This window comes from Amia ocellicauda, chromosome 8, assembly GCF_036373705.1.
Source record: "Amia ocellicauda isolate fAmiCal2 chromosome 8, fAmiCal2.hap1, whole genome shotgun sequence".
Taxonomy (NCBI): Eukaryota; Metazoa; Chordata; class Actinopteri; order Amiiformes; family Amiidae; genus Amia; species Amia ocellicauda.
The window spans coordinates 12909326-12924539 of NC_089857.1; positions in this window are offsets into that span (position 1 = coordinate 12909326).

The following is a 15214-nucleotide window of genomic DNA, read 5'->3' on the forward strand; positions in this document are numbered from 1 at the left end:
GTGACCAAAACTGAAACCCTTCTTAATCAAGCCTTGTTTGTGAATTATTTTAAGGCTGCTTTCCTTGATTTAAATGCTTCCCAACATTGTGTTGTATTTTTGTAACCAAGGTTACAGAAAGCTTCAGGAGTCAATCAGGAGAAGGAGTATTTTATTTTTTATTTAAAAAAATATATTACGTATGCCTCAGTATTTTTTGTTTCCAATAATTTAATTATTTTCCCTGAGACCATTTAGTACACTAGCCAAAGTGGATCAGAGGAGGATTAAAAGGATAGTGTTAATTTTAGTAGTGCAATTGACATTTCTTGGAATCTACAAATTATGATTAGTATTGTTGGATGTGCAATTAAGATAGGGCATATATATATAAGCAACCTCACCTTGTTAGCTGAGGAACAGCCAAACTCAGCTAACAAGGTGAGGTCACTGAAGACAGTTTACTGTCAAAAGTCATACACCATGGCAAGACTGAGCACAGCAACAAGACACAAGGCAATTATACTGCATCAGCAAGGTCTCTCCCAGGCAGAAATTTGGCAGAAAACAGTGGGACCCTGGTACACTCATCTACTGTCCGGAGAAGTCTGGTCAGAAGTGGCCTTCATGGAAGACTTGCGGCCAAAAAGCCAAGCGACTCAACTATGCACGAAAACACAGGAACTGGGGTGCAGAATGATATGGCCCCCACAGAGCCCTGATCTCAACATCATCGAGTCTGTCTGGGATTACATGGAGAGAGAGAAGCAACTGAGGCTGCCTAAATCCACAGAAGAACTGTGGTCTCCAAGATGTTTGGGCCAACCTACCTGCCGAGTTCCTTCAAAAACTGTGTCCAAGTGTACCTAGAAGAACTGATGCTGTTTTGAAGGCAAAGGGTGGTCACACCAAATATGGATTTGATGTAGATCTTTCTTCTGTTCAATGACTGCATTTAGTTAATGGATACATATAATCAATTAACATGTCTATTTTTGAAAGCATTCTTACTTTACAGCATTTACCTGCCTAAACCTTTTCCACAGTACTGTATATATATTTTGACCTAGAGTGGAACATATTTGACTTCAATCACTATATACTTTCTCATTCCTGTTCACATGAATCATAAGTGACTTCACTTCTTGCCACTTAGTTATGCTGGACTAATGATGGTTTATTGCAAACTAGTTTACAGTGTTGGATTCATGTTATATATACAATGTGATTTCAGTTAAATAATGGTTGCATGCCTAAGATCCCGTGACCTTTTAAAGTTTGTTCTTCCTATGAGAGTCAAGCCAACAACATTACTTTAAAAGAGTTAAAGAGGTAGAGCATTTCAGCTTTCCATCAATGTGGCAATGTGCTGATTTGGTAAACTACTAAACTGCTTTTGTTGTTATATCGATAACCAAATGCTGACACAGATGCCTTGGCATTAAACGTAGACTTGCGGCTCCCATTATGCTCAGAGTGATTTATTCTTTAGCTGTCCTTTCAGTACATTTACCTGAAGCTGATGCTATTGCTTAGGATAGCTTAATTTACCCGAAGGCCTTAACTTGCTAAAATCATCACCTTAGCATTGTATCCTCCGTGCTCTGCCCTTTTATTAAGACTCCAGGGGAAAGCTGTTGCTGCTTTACAAACCCATTTCTCCTGCTTATTCCATGAAAAGGAAGGAAAGGTGTCAGAGTCCTTAAGGTCTTGATGACAAAGCAATAGTCATTAGTCAGAAGGACTGTATACATGATGCATTTACAACTTAAATTATATAAGGTTCACAGTAAAGCCTTAAATATTAGTGTACTGTATGTCACCTTTATATATTTCAGTGCCTTATTTGTAACTTGTGTAATGGTAAGTAAGCAAAACAATAAATTCACATGGCCTTCAAAATGGGCCTCTCAAATGTCCTGAAAGAATGTAAAATACTTGGGAAAGTTAAAAAAGATTTTTAAAAATAGCAACTCCTTAGGCATATGCTTCTCATGTAAAGAATAAAATAATGTATGTGGATTTGTCTGAAGTTGTTGAGTCTTTACTAGACTAGTCTAAAATCTAAGCTGTATAAACATGTTATTTTTGGCAAACTTCATATATCAATTCAGATAAAAATAAGTCCTTAATTGTTAAAAAATTACTTAATACCTGATGACTAAAACCTTCTGGTGAAAATACAATAGACTTTGATGAAGAAACATAGCACTTAGACATGCAATGTTAAAAAGAGGCAGTGATATCATCATTACAGTTTTTTGGCTTGCTTCTGCTACAGAACAGGCTTTTCATCTTTGGAAATTCCCACTGTCACAAATAACTGCTGATTATATATTTAAAGGTATTTAACAGCTAAGGTATGACAATAACAGGCTTTGCAATATTGCAAAACAATCTAAGTGACATTGGCAGAATTTAAGCCTGCATCTGCAGAACTATACCTGAATAAAAACATTGGACTGAAATTTTGGTAGGTTTATGCCAGCTTTTCTAGAGGATATACAAACAGAAATCTTTTGGTTTCAAACATTTCATAAATATAATAAAATCTACTGTGATTCTTTGTAGTGGAAGACCAGAATTGAGTGTGTGCAGAGACTTATATGGAAAAGCAATACGATCTGTTATTACTATTATTATTATTAATAACAATAATAATAGCAATCCTTAAAAAACTGGCTTGGCGTTTCCTCCGTAGTAAAGAAAGTGAATAGTTTTGGCTCTGGTCCACTACCCACTAGGAGAATAGAGACTATGAAGTCATTCATTTATACTGGCAACATGGCATAGGGCGGAGGGTAGCAGTCAGTATTCTCAGATGAATTGAGCAGGGTCAGATAAAAGCACCAGAACAAAACAAACTATGTTCACATATTTCTACCAAAATGGGCATGGAGACTCCAAGCTATTAATCACTTTCTAAAAATAAATGTAAATGAAGAAGAAAAAAAAACATGAAAAGCCACAACAAAATAATCTGAAGTACTGCAATATACAAAAAAATTGATTAATAACTTTGGACTCATAAATATATGTTCCATAAATAAGAACAATGTTAAGCATGGATCTGATGTAAAGCATTGGATGGGAATTAAACTTGACAGTAATTATACTACTGTATTAAGAAACTATAAAATAAATATTACTTTCCAATAATTAAACAACTTGACATGAAAAGTCCATTAAAATGTCCAAGGGCAGAGCTCTCACTCTTTCACACAGTATAAGCTAGTTTCTCAATCCTCTGTCCCAGAACAGACATTAATAAATATAACTAACCATGCCCAGTATTACTGTATTTTAGGATTTGCAAACATTACTCTACATGTGAGAACACGCAGTCTTGTTCTCTTGCAACATCTTTATTATTAATTATGTCTAGCCCATAGTTTTGCAATGAGACCCAACATAGGATACAAATGTCGAGGCCTACTAATATACCACAGTGTGTTCCAAAACCACAACAGCTGCTTTGGTACTACAAAAGAAAAATAACCTCATTTACCTTTCCCAAAGTTAGAAAGTCTATGAAAACTGCTAACAACAACACTAATTAGTATCAGACTCCATAACTGAATGCAGATAAACCATTCTTTCACTTCTTTTAATGAGATCCTCACATGTTGGCTATAATGTATGAATCACCGCGTTGAATAACGAATACCAGACTTATTCATAGCTCAGCTGATTCAGCTTTTGAAATACTGTGAAAATTCTATGACCCCAAGTTATTTTGTTCTTCTCTTTCGTTGTGTGATATTTTTGGCATGGATGTTCTCATCAGTTGTGAGAATGGAAACTGGAGTCAGATATGTTTTATTTGTAATGAGGAATGCAAATATCTACCCTTTACCTGGCAGATGAGGTGCAGTATGAAGCAGTGGGCATTCTGTAATATCAGTGTTTTTCTAAGCCCTCCACAGGAAGCTTTCACCGCAAGGGCTCATTCACGCTGTCTGCAAAATGCTGACTGTTTCCCATCGTCCTGGCGAGCCACCAGCTGCTTGAAATCGCTCACACTGATGTGGTTTAAGTTCTGATTGGCGTCTGTGAAGCAACCCCCACTCAGTCTTTCGTTTTCACACACAAACACACACACACACACACACACACACACACAGTACTGTGCAAACATTTTAGGCAGGTGTGAAAAAATGCTTTCAAAAATATACATGTTAATTGATTATATTTATCCATTAACTAAATGCAAAGTGAGTGAACAGAAGAAAAATCTACATCATATTTGGTGTGACCACCCTTTGCCTTCAAAACAGCATACATTTTTCTAGGTTCACTTGCACACAGTTTTTGAAGGAACTCGGCAGGTAGGTTGGCCCAAACATCTTGGAGAACTAACCACAGTTCTTCTGTGGATTTAGGCAGCCTCAGTTGCTTCTCTCTCTTCATGTAATCCCAGACAGACTCGATGTTGAGATCACGGCTTTGTGGGGGCCATACCATCACTTCCAGGACTCCTTGTTCTTCTTTACACTGAAGATAGTTCTTAATGACTGTGGCTGTATGTTTGGTGTCGTTGTCATTTGGGGCCAATCAGATGCCTCCCTGATGCACCCCAGTTCCTGTGTTTTCGTGCATAGTTGAGTTGCTTGGCCTTGTTACAATGTTGGAGGGTATGGCTTTTTGGCCACAAGTCTTCCATGAAGGCCACTTCTGACCAGACTTCTCCGGACAGTAGATGGGTGTACCAGGGTCCCACTGTTTTCTGCCAATTTTGAGCTGATGGCGCTGCTGGACATTTTTCCGATTGTGAAGGGAAGTAAGCATGATGTGTATCTGCTGCAGTAAGTTTTGTTGGCCGACCACTGCGTCTACGATCCTCAACGTTGTCCGTTTCTTTGTGCTTCTTCAGAAGAGCTTGGATAGCAAATCGGGAAATCCCTGTCTGCCTTGAAATTTCTGCCTGGGAGAGACCTTTCTGATGCAGTATAACTACCTTGTGTCTTGTTGCTGTGCTCAGTCTTGCCATGGTGTTTGACTTTTGACAGTAAACGGTCTTCAGCAACCTCACCTTGTTAGCTGAGTTTGGCTGTTCCTCACCCAGTTTTATTCCTCCTACACAGCTATTTCTGTTTCAGTTAATGATTGTGTTTCAGCCTACACTTTGAATTGATGATCATTAGCACCTGTGTGGTATAATTGTTTAATCACACACCTATATGCCTACAAAATCCCAGACTTTGTGCAAGTGTACCTAGAAGAATTGATGCTGTTTTGAAGATATAGAAGATATATAGATATATAGATATAGATACACACACACACATACATACATACATACATACATACACACACAAACAGTGTGACTGAATACAGGCTGCTGGTGGTTGAAATATATATATTTGCACCCTTTGTTTGAAATAATATTATTCTGTGATTATCTTAGCTTAAGAAATATTGTTTTTTAAAGTATACTCAGTTATCAAAAATATATTTACAGTTAGTTGAAAACTGATTTAGCATAGTAACACAGGCCCATGTTGCAGTACAGTAAGGGACTGTAATGGAAGTGGCTCCAAAAATATTTATTTTATGATGTAAAATGAATCCAATTAGTCTAGTCCCTCGGGGGCCATATACAACTTATTTAACAAACACATTACTGCAGTCAGGGAGATGGTATTAAGTAACCCTAACTTTGAAGTGTAGGATGAATGGAACATAGTAAAGCTGAGTTGAATTGCACATTACATTATTTGGAACTGGAAAACTATCCTTGTTTTTATTAGTTACTTCAATACTAAATACTAAAACAGTTACCACAGTATCACATCGCACTACCATGTTAAATAAAAAAACATAAGATTACAGCAGAAAAGTACGATTGGTTTTCAAGAAATTGCATGCTTACGATACCAACCTTGAGTAAAATAGATGAAAACACAGTGTCAGTCTCTAGGCCTTGTAAATATCACAAACTACTCTCTGAGCGTGGACACATGTAGACTGGGACTCAATACACAGTAATACTGTAATTCCACCCATGAATGCAAACCACTTTGGGTTTGCTGCCATTACAGCAACAGTATGGAATTAATTATAGTTGACTGTGTGCTTGATGCGCACTTCGTGTTAAATAAAATATAGCTGAAATTCTATATAGTGGTCTGACACAACTGGCTACATCACCAGCTCTGTGAAGAGGTTTTGAGGGTTTTGAGTTATGCTGCAGTCTCGCTACAGTCAGCAACACATTTCTCTACTACAGGGTAAAGAACACATTGCAAGTGACACAGTTTGCAATTTGCTGCAGAGTATTAAAAAATAAACCAGGTGTTGGTAAAATTGTTCTATATCACCACACATGAGTGATTGCAATCTCTTTTTTTTTTTTAGAAAATATAATAGCTGACAGGCCACAAAACCATCTGAACAAGGAACATAAGAAAGTTTACAAACAAGAGGAGGCCATTCGCCCCATCATGCTCATTTGGTGTCCATTAATAACTGAGTGATCCAAGGATCCTATCCAGTCTGATTTTAAATGTTACCAAATTTTCTGTTTCAAACACATCACTGGGGAGTTTGTCCCCGATTGTGACGCCTTTCTCTGTGAAGAAGTGTCTCCTGAGATTCCATTTTCACATGAGTCAGATTAAAGAAAGATGGGTATCAAAAGTCTTCAGAGGAAAAGGATGTGGCTCCCTGGTTCTGCAGTATAATGAATTCCTGGGTCCACCAGTGCTGTGTGTTCAAAACCTTCATCTCTCAGCTAAACAAACTCACTGGAAATGAGAGACCCTTCGGTATCCATTGACAGAAGAGAAATCTGCATGAAATTCATCTGCAAGTATGAGGCAATCAGGTCTACTGAGAATTAATGAGAGCTCACGAGGATACACCGATGATGTAAGCTGGCTAGCTGCCACATTTTTCTGTTTGGGTCATGTTTTGGGAATTAGATCATCATTCTGTTTCGATGTATTAAATATAAATGACACTTCACTTGAAGAGGATGGGGTATTGCTTGTTGGATGAAAAACACTAACTATGTATTTATTGATTTGTATCTTGAGGATGGTTATATAATTTGTCAAAACGTTAAAGTTTCAATTAAAAAAATACTCTTGAAGCCCACAAGCTCTTGCATTAGAGGGAGGTCAGTTTGCAGATGTAAGTGTGAGTAACGACTGTGAAGTAGGTGGGGATGAGTGATGTGGTTTTCTGTAGCTGAGTGCACTTTGCATTGCAGTGCGTTCTGTGGGTTTCCAAATACTCACGCTGTAGTGAATATCAGAGCGCTGCAGATGGTGAGGGCTGGATATATTAATTCTACACATAAGAGCATATCATTAGAAAGTCAATGGCTTTTTGTGCGCTGCAATTTTGTATAGTCTTGTCTTGAGACATATCTGCAGAAGAAAACTTTATTAACAGGAATGCTTGTCAAGTATCCACTTTTCTGTAATGCAGTTACTTAGTCATTTGATATCAACCTGAATAGCAATCATGTGAAAGGCTGTCCAAATAAAAAGCAAACTGACACAACATGGCATTCTCTGTTGAACAAAACGTGACTGCTGAAGTACTAGTGTATAAAAGGTGAATCACCGTTTATTTTCACTAACTTTAGACTCAACGTTTATTTTCACTAACTTTAGACTCAACGTTTATTTTCACTAACTTTAATCACCTTTTATACACTAGTACTTCAGCAGTCACTTTTTGTTCAACAGAGAATGCCATGTTGTCAGTTTTCTTGATGTCCTGTTCTTTCTTCCTTATTCAATCGCTTGGCCTACATTCTTGTTTAATCCATATATTGTACGTCTTGTGCTAGGGAACAGGTGAAGAGGTTGAGAGGAAATCTGGCCCTTGGTTTAAAAAAAAACAACAACTTCGAAATAAACAAAGTTGAATCATAAATGCTGCAATGGTCTAGCCCAAAATGACAGGAAGCCTGTTCTCCCCATGACATCCTGTGTCTCCTTACAGCCTATAGTTTAACCATTTCATATCTATAAATGGTCTGAACTCATCCAAATAGATAAGGTCCAGTGCATTTGTGTTCAACGAAGGAGCCCACGGTACCACATGATCTGATCATGGTCTGAGCTCATGGTATATACTGGTGTGATTGGCATGGTAAAAACCCTGTTAAAGTTTGAACCCGAACAAAGGAAAGGAAGAAGAGACAGAAGAAGGAGACGGAGAGAGGGAGAAAACACCCCAGACTGATCACACCTGTCTGAGAGGAGCAGTGGGAGAAATAAGGTATTATCTTTCATTTCTGTGGCTCAGCAGAAGCTTTATATAGCATATTTCATGAAAACAATCAAATTATCTTAGTTTCATATAAATTCTGTCACAATTATTATTGCACACCTGTGATTTGACGTGTCTTCCCTCAGAAAATAATCTTACAGAGGTGACAAGGAGTTTCAGTTAAACTGTTATACAGATTGGCTGGAAATCATACGTGCAAGAAAATCCTCTCACATCAATGAGAGCATTTCCCCATCACTTGACTCATTCATCTGTGTTTTTTCTGCCCTTCCTGTGTCCTCTTCACAGCTGTTGGTGTTGGTGGTTCAGTGACAGGATTCCTGTCTTCGAGGTTTACAAGGTATAGAGGGCTGTATGTAAGCTTTGAGATGAGGCCTAGGGTTATTACCCATCCTACAACTGAATTGCATTGGCTACAGCCGTGCTAGGTATGTATTCTAGGGCACAGAAAAGAGTGAATTCCAGCAACATTTTTTTCGGTGCTCCATTTATTTGCCTAGCTATGAATTGTATTGGGATAGGCCTTTAGGACTCAGACTGGGAGCTCATATGTGGCCTGATTTGTTTGGGTGTTCCAATTACAATGGTGATTGAGTTATTTGGCCTTTGACCTTGCCCTCAGAGGTGCCCTTGCTCTTAATCTAAGTTGTAAGTGTCTGGCAAGCCTGACCAGAAGGAAAACAGTGACAAAGCCTGTGCGGTGGATGGAAGAGATGCACAGAAAACAAATATTAACAGTATTCTTTCATGACATTTATTGTGTATTAATCAATCAACAAATGGGTTGCCGGCTACTCCATTTGATAAGATTATGTGCTGCATGTAATGGGCAGAATGGCCATCTGTAAAAAAAAGGAAAGTAACATAAATGGCTTTAGCCCCATTAGAGAAAAGTCTGTGTATTGGCTGAGCAATTCATCTTCTTGATGTGGGGAACAATGGTGGCCGTATGTCTAGAGGACTGATGATTGAATTGAAGTGGAATAGAGACAGATCTGAGCATTATACTGTGTGTGATTTTGGGCCACAATCACACGTCATTGTCAGTACAGATCAGCTCCGTGGCTATCATTACAAATGCTACTAACTGAATGTTTGGAAATGAATTTGCCGTATCAGATTGGTTTCATTAAAGGAACCTCCTAGTATAAACATAAAAGCTCAAAAAGCAAAAAAAAAAAAAAAAAAAGATTTAATCATGCATGGTAAACATGTTAACACCCCTGTTCTTTCAACCTCTCTGGGAGTTACTCTTAATTTCTACCTGCAAAGATCTCTCAACATTATAAAGCAGGAAAATGTGTGATACAAATTTGATGAGAATCGTTTTTTTTTTTTGTACACTGCTGTATGATTTCCTGGAAGTCTGAGCAGACTTTCCCTGGTTAACATTGTATTGCACATCAGCTTACAGTTCACTGCACCAAAGAAAGTCCTCGTGTGGTTTTGAGGGCATAATAAAATATGCACAGACGAGGCTTATCCAGTTCATTTGGGTCGTACTAGAACTTTGTACCGATATTACACTCATACACACTCAGATTGTCAATTACTGAGGTTGTTGGGTGGGGGGGCGGCAGTGTTTCTTTGCTCACAATCAATGAAAATCTGTTATAGCTACTCTGGCAGTTAAAGACAATATTAGATTTGTGGAGCACAGTTTTGACTGTTTTCTATAGCATCTGTTGTTATGATATTTATCCTATTCTACATTCAATTAACCGTAATCGCGAAACAACCAATTACATCAAATTTGAAATTGCTGCTCACGGTTCATCATTGATAATTATACTATAATGCATCTTATTTCATGATCAAACACAGTTAAATACATGACATGAAAAATTCCACAGAACATAATCAGAATAGGCAAAAATCTGCATTGGTCTACAAATGTATGAATAAACGGACGTTGAAACTCTTACTATGGCCCTAAAGTGAGAGACCCTCGTCTTCATCTTCGTCCTGTGTAACCGTCCTGCTGCTCCAGGTCCCAGGTGAACAAAGCACCATGATCAGAGCAGCTACATTGTCTGGTCTGGTATGTTCTTATTATAATTATTTTATTATTATTCAAATACATATTCAAATTATGGCATGCACTGTTGACCTCTGGTTGCTTCAAAACACTGCATGCAGTAAAGAGAGACAATACATATTAATTATAATGTGCACAAGACAACCGAATGCAACTTACATGATTTATATTATCACATGCAGTGACATTTTGATAATACCTTATCCTCATGGGACAGGTTAAAATGGAAAGCAACGAATAATAGACCTAATTGCTGAATTAACCCATCAATCATCTCACTGTGTCCATGAAGAAAACCCCGTGCCAATTTTCCACCACTCTCTTTAAGTCAGGAAATGAATGTCACAACACATCATTGAATACAACGGGATGCTTCAAAACGTGTGGGTGTGAGAGAGAGACGGGGAGGGGAAGATGGGGTCATGGGAGATTAAGAAAAAACAGTTGACCTTTAGGGTTGAATTAATTAGTCATTATTAGCGTCCTTCCAGCAAATCCAAATTAAAAGTCACTATCCAAACACCAGGTTTCAATCACAGATGTACAGATCAGACACTCTTTTATATAAGTTCCTTAACATTTGCCAGTTCTTTAACATATGGAAGTCAATTTTAGGGTAAACAACCTAGCATGGTTTTTAATATGTATTTCTATTGTACAAGCAGTAACATATTTAAACTGTGCAGGCTATATCACACAGTGAAGGCAGAGGAAACAGGATGCTCTATGTGATAAATGGTCAAAGGGAATCGGGAAGCCACCACAGAGCCCTCAAGGCTGAACTACCAGTGGAGAGCCACTCAAATACACACAAAACACAATCCTTTACTATACATTTGAAGAACACAATCTGTTGGACAATTTGTAAGTCGTGTGTAACAGTGACGATTCTAGAGCATTTCTGATGGGGGGGCCTGGCTGGGGGTGCTGTCGGTGTTTTGTCCATGTTGTCATGAGAGGGGGGCAGTGATTGTATCAGGGTGGCCGTGGCCCCCCTGGCGGCGCCGCTGGTGTGTAGGTTTAGTTAGTAGAGTATCAAGTGAGTACTTTGTCATTCAGGCAGCATGCGATTCTCCCTCAACCTACATGTGGGGACTAATTACGGACACATTTGTAAGACATATTACATACTATCTTTTACACTCGGATGTCCCAGTGTAGGATTGATAATCGGGGGTCTGCAGTCAGGCTTAGAGAGCTAACATGTTTAATGGTCTTCTTTCCAGCCAAGCTCCTGATTATATAATAGAATGAATTACAGTCTTTAAGAGTCAAGTTTAACATCACAAATTATCCTCTGATTGAACACACTCAATGCCCAGTGAATCTAGGGCCCTGCAGGAGCCAGGCTGGAGAACACTTCTGTATCCTCAGATCCATTCAATGTGTGTAACTTGCTAAGTTGCTTTACATAGAAATTTAGTTGCAAAATATTGTCTACCGCTGTGTGTTATTTCAGTCTTTGGAAAGCATGGGCCACAAATGTTTCTGGCAGATATATCCATACCGCCTGACCCATTTCTTCAAAAGAAGATAATTCCTGGCTGCCTACTGTCTTTTAGATTCCAAGGCATTCTTATTAGTCAATATTCATCCGAGAGCGAGCGAGAGAGAGAAGCAGAAATGTAACCACCAAAGTTGTTTAACGTTATCATATTACAGGATTGTGCTTGGAAACCATTGAGGTGAAAGGACAGGAGCTCTCCTGCCAGCAATCCACCAGTAAAGGAAGGGTCCGATAGTTGTGTTAGAAAAACACGTCTGCTCCCTTTAGTTAAGTTGACTGAACATGAACTGCACATAATCTGGGTTGGGGATCAAATTCAGGCTCCGTTCCATCTTAAATGTTTGAAAGCCAGTCAACCCACCTGGCACAAGTAGAGCTCGTGGAGCTCTGAGCTACCAATGTCAAGTCATAAGTGTACATTTACCTGCACAAACCCAGAGCAAGTCGCTATGTTTTTTTAACGTGTTTATTACATCAACATTTATTTTTATGTCTTCAAATATATTACTACTACAAAACTGCTGCTTGGAGGCTTGCCATAGCATAATTGTAAAATAGAGGCCAGAGAGGGAAATGTCAGAGCAAGAAGAATATTCCTGTGAACACTGCAAAGATGCCAACCGCCATCCCCGACCTCCTGGGACAAAGGTGCTGTATTCAGGGCATGAAGGCGGATCCACATCCCTGTGAAAGATGTATGCAGCTAAAAAAGAAACGGGGGATACTGGTGTAGAAAAAGAAAAACCCCTACAGCAGTACTGAATAACTGAATAAGCTGATAACTTAACTATTTTCCCCTTAATCTAGAATACAATAAATGCTGTGTCCCTGCTCCTTTGCCCTGGTAAACTCAGTCTTCTGCTCATTTAGCTGGTCAGAAGTATCAGTGGCCCACACAGTCTGTGCCTTCAGCCCCCTCTTAGCAGACCTTCCTGTTCTGTTACTGCACTCAGACTCACAGGGACTTGGTGCCCGACCTCACCCTGCAGCTGTGAGGCACGTGTGCTAGAACTAAGCACATCTTCAGATTGTAGCCTTGAAACATCCCTCTCCACATTAAAGAGAGAATTTAAAAAACGCTGTTAAGGGTATTTTAGGTGAATGTACACAACATCTGGGGCGGCCTCAACACAGCTGTAATGTAATCATAGCCTACAGGCTTAATGATGGCTTTTATCCGAGTGGTTAATAATGAGAACTGATTGTTACAACTGTCTGGTGGCAATCCATTTACAGTGATTGATTCTGAAGATACAAGTTCATCATTCCCCCTCACTTGAGGCCAGTTTAAGATTAAAGTAGCAGAGCAATATGAAAATGTCACTATTTCATCCACAGATTTTTCTCAGAAGAATGATATTGTGCTGGTCAGAGGTTCCCTACTCGCTTTTCATTATTACAGTTGCTCATCTGCTATGTTTAGCTTCAGAACTGGTCTTCGTTAAGGAAAGAAAAGCGAAATCCACGCTGCCTGAATTCTCTTTTTAGTCACTGCACCCCAAAATATTGCACAACATTTTATTCTCATACTCCTTTAACAAAAGCACATCTTTGACACGAGCCAGAGGGGACGCCATGCTGGGTTATTAGACAGAGTGAGGTTTACACTTAATTAACATAGACAAAAGCATATGAAGAAAATTGCACATATTCCACTGCTCCAAGTTGGCTTGGAGTCTCAACATCAAATGAGGATTCGTGGTTCTCATTGTTCTGTGTATAATGTGTTGTAAATACATTAATTTTTGGAAGGGCTGGTGCTTTTAGGTTAAATGTATTTTTAATTAAAGTAATGGAACGGTGACTTGGCTGAGGATCTGTGGAATAATACAATATCGCTTTTGTTTCTGCTAGTCTTGGGGTCTAGGAGGAAGAAAGATTGACTTGGTTTCCTAATTATGTCACAATGACACTGACTGAGTAGAAAATGTCTGAAGACCACTCCCATCTCAGATATTTCATTGGAATTAACTTTTTTCATCTCAAAACTCTGCTTTGTGAACCCTAAAACAAATGCCTTCAATGGACAGGCCTTTGAAAGATATTCTAAGAACCATTTAGTGTAAACTTAGCATATGTAAAACCTATGAAAATGTCCATGCACCTCAAGGACATTTCAGAACTGCATAACAGGTTTGTCTTTCTAAGGCTTAGAACAAATCAAAACTCAACAAATCAAAAATAAAAACCCTAAAGTGTTTTTATTTATATATAGTAGGAAATTGCATCTGACAATAAATTATATTATTACAGGTTACAAAGTTGTTATTAGCGTTTTGCAGTAGGCCAAAGTTTTGATTTGGTCTAGATCCTGGATGTTTATGTTATAGGATACTAAAAATACTGCAGACAGAAAACAAATGAATAAGGCAGAAACCAGCACAGCATCGTCTTTGTTTCATTCTCAGAAGAGGCAGGTCATTTTTTAAAAAAAATGTCACTGCTCTGATTTAATTGTGTAAGTTTCATGTGAAACTGTTTTAAAACATGCATTTTTTTAAATGATAATCTTGTGTTTACAATTGTATCTTCATACCACCCTTTCAGGCTCTTTAAATAAGAAGGGCAGTGCTACTGAGCTTAAGATATGTGGAATGTGTTTAACAATTGTCTTTTGTGTGAATTTGAAAGGTTTTGGAACCTAATTAGTAGTTGGTATTTTAGCTAGTTTATTTTGGATAATAATTAGGCCTGTTAACTCTGTGAAAATGCTGAAACTTCATTTTCATGATACAAAAAGACCCCGAATAATAATACAAATTCATACTTCGAAAATTGGCATGGTTTTATAAAGTGAATGTTTTTCTTAAATGTAATCCCTTGGTTTTAATCAAGAGAATATGGTCAGATTCTTTGATATTCGGTTTCTGTTCATTCTTAAGAACATTACAGTATTGTTAGTTTCTTCAGTAGAGAATAAAGTATATTTGGTTGTGTCGAGTTGCATTGTAGTCTCAGCTTGCTCTTCCTGCTCCATGCCCCGAATGACAATAATGTTCTAATGACACACCATAGTGATATCAATTATTAAGTCATAAACTATGATGTGCACAACAGTTATTGAACTTACAATTGATTTTACTCTCCGGTTCATTTTCACAGTAATCTCATTCTCTACATTTCGTAACACTGCCCGGCTGTAAAAGACTTACAGGGAGTTTCATTGAAAGAAGAGTCAAATGTAGGTCACATATGAAAGTCATCTGGAATCTGGGTTTATGCACAACGCATGCACACACAGCTGGGGCTGGAACGTGGAGGCACCTCCGGCCGAACTGCTGCTTTATCCCCAATGCTGTTTCGTGTTTATGCCGTTTACGATTTGCAGGGAGTGTGTTGGCCTTGTTCGTCCCCCAGATGAGCCACAGTCTTTCAGTCTTTCTACACCTTCTATTGAAACAGACATATGTTGTCTGTAATCTATGTATTTATTTATATTTTCA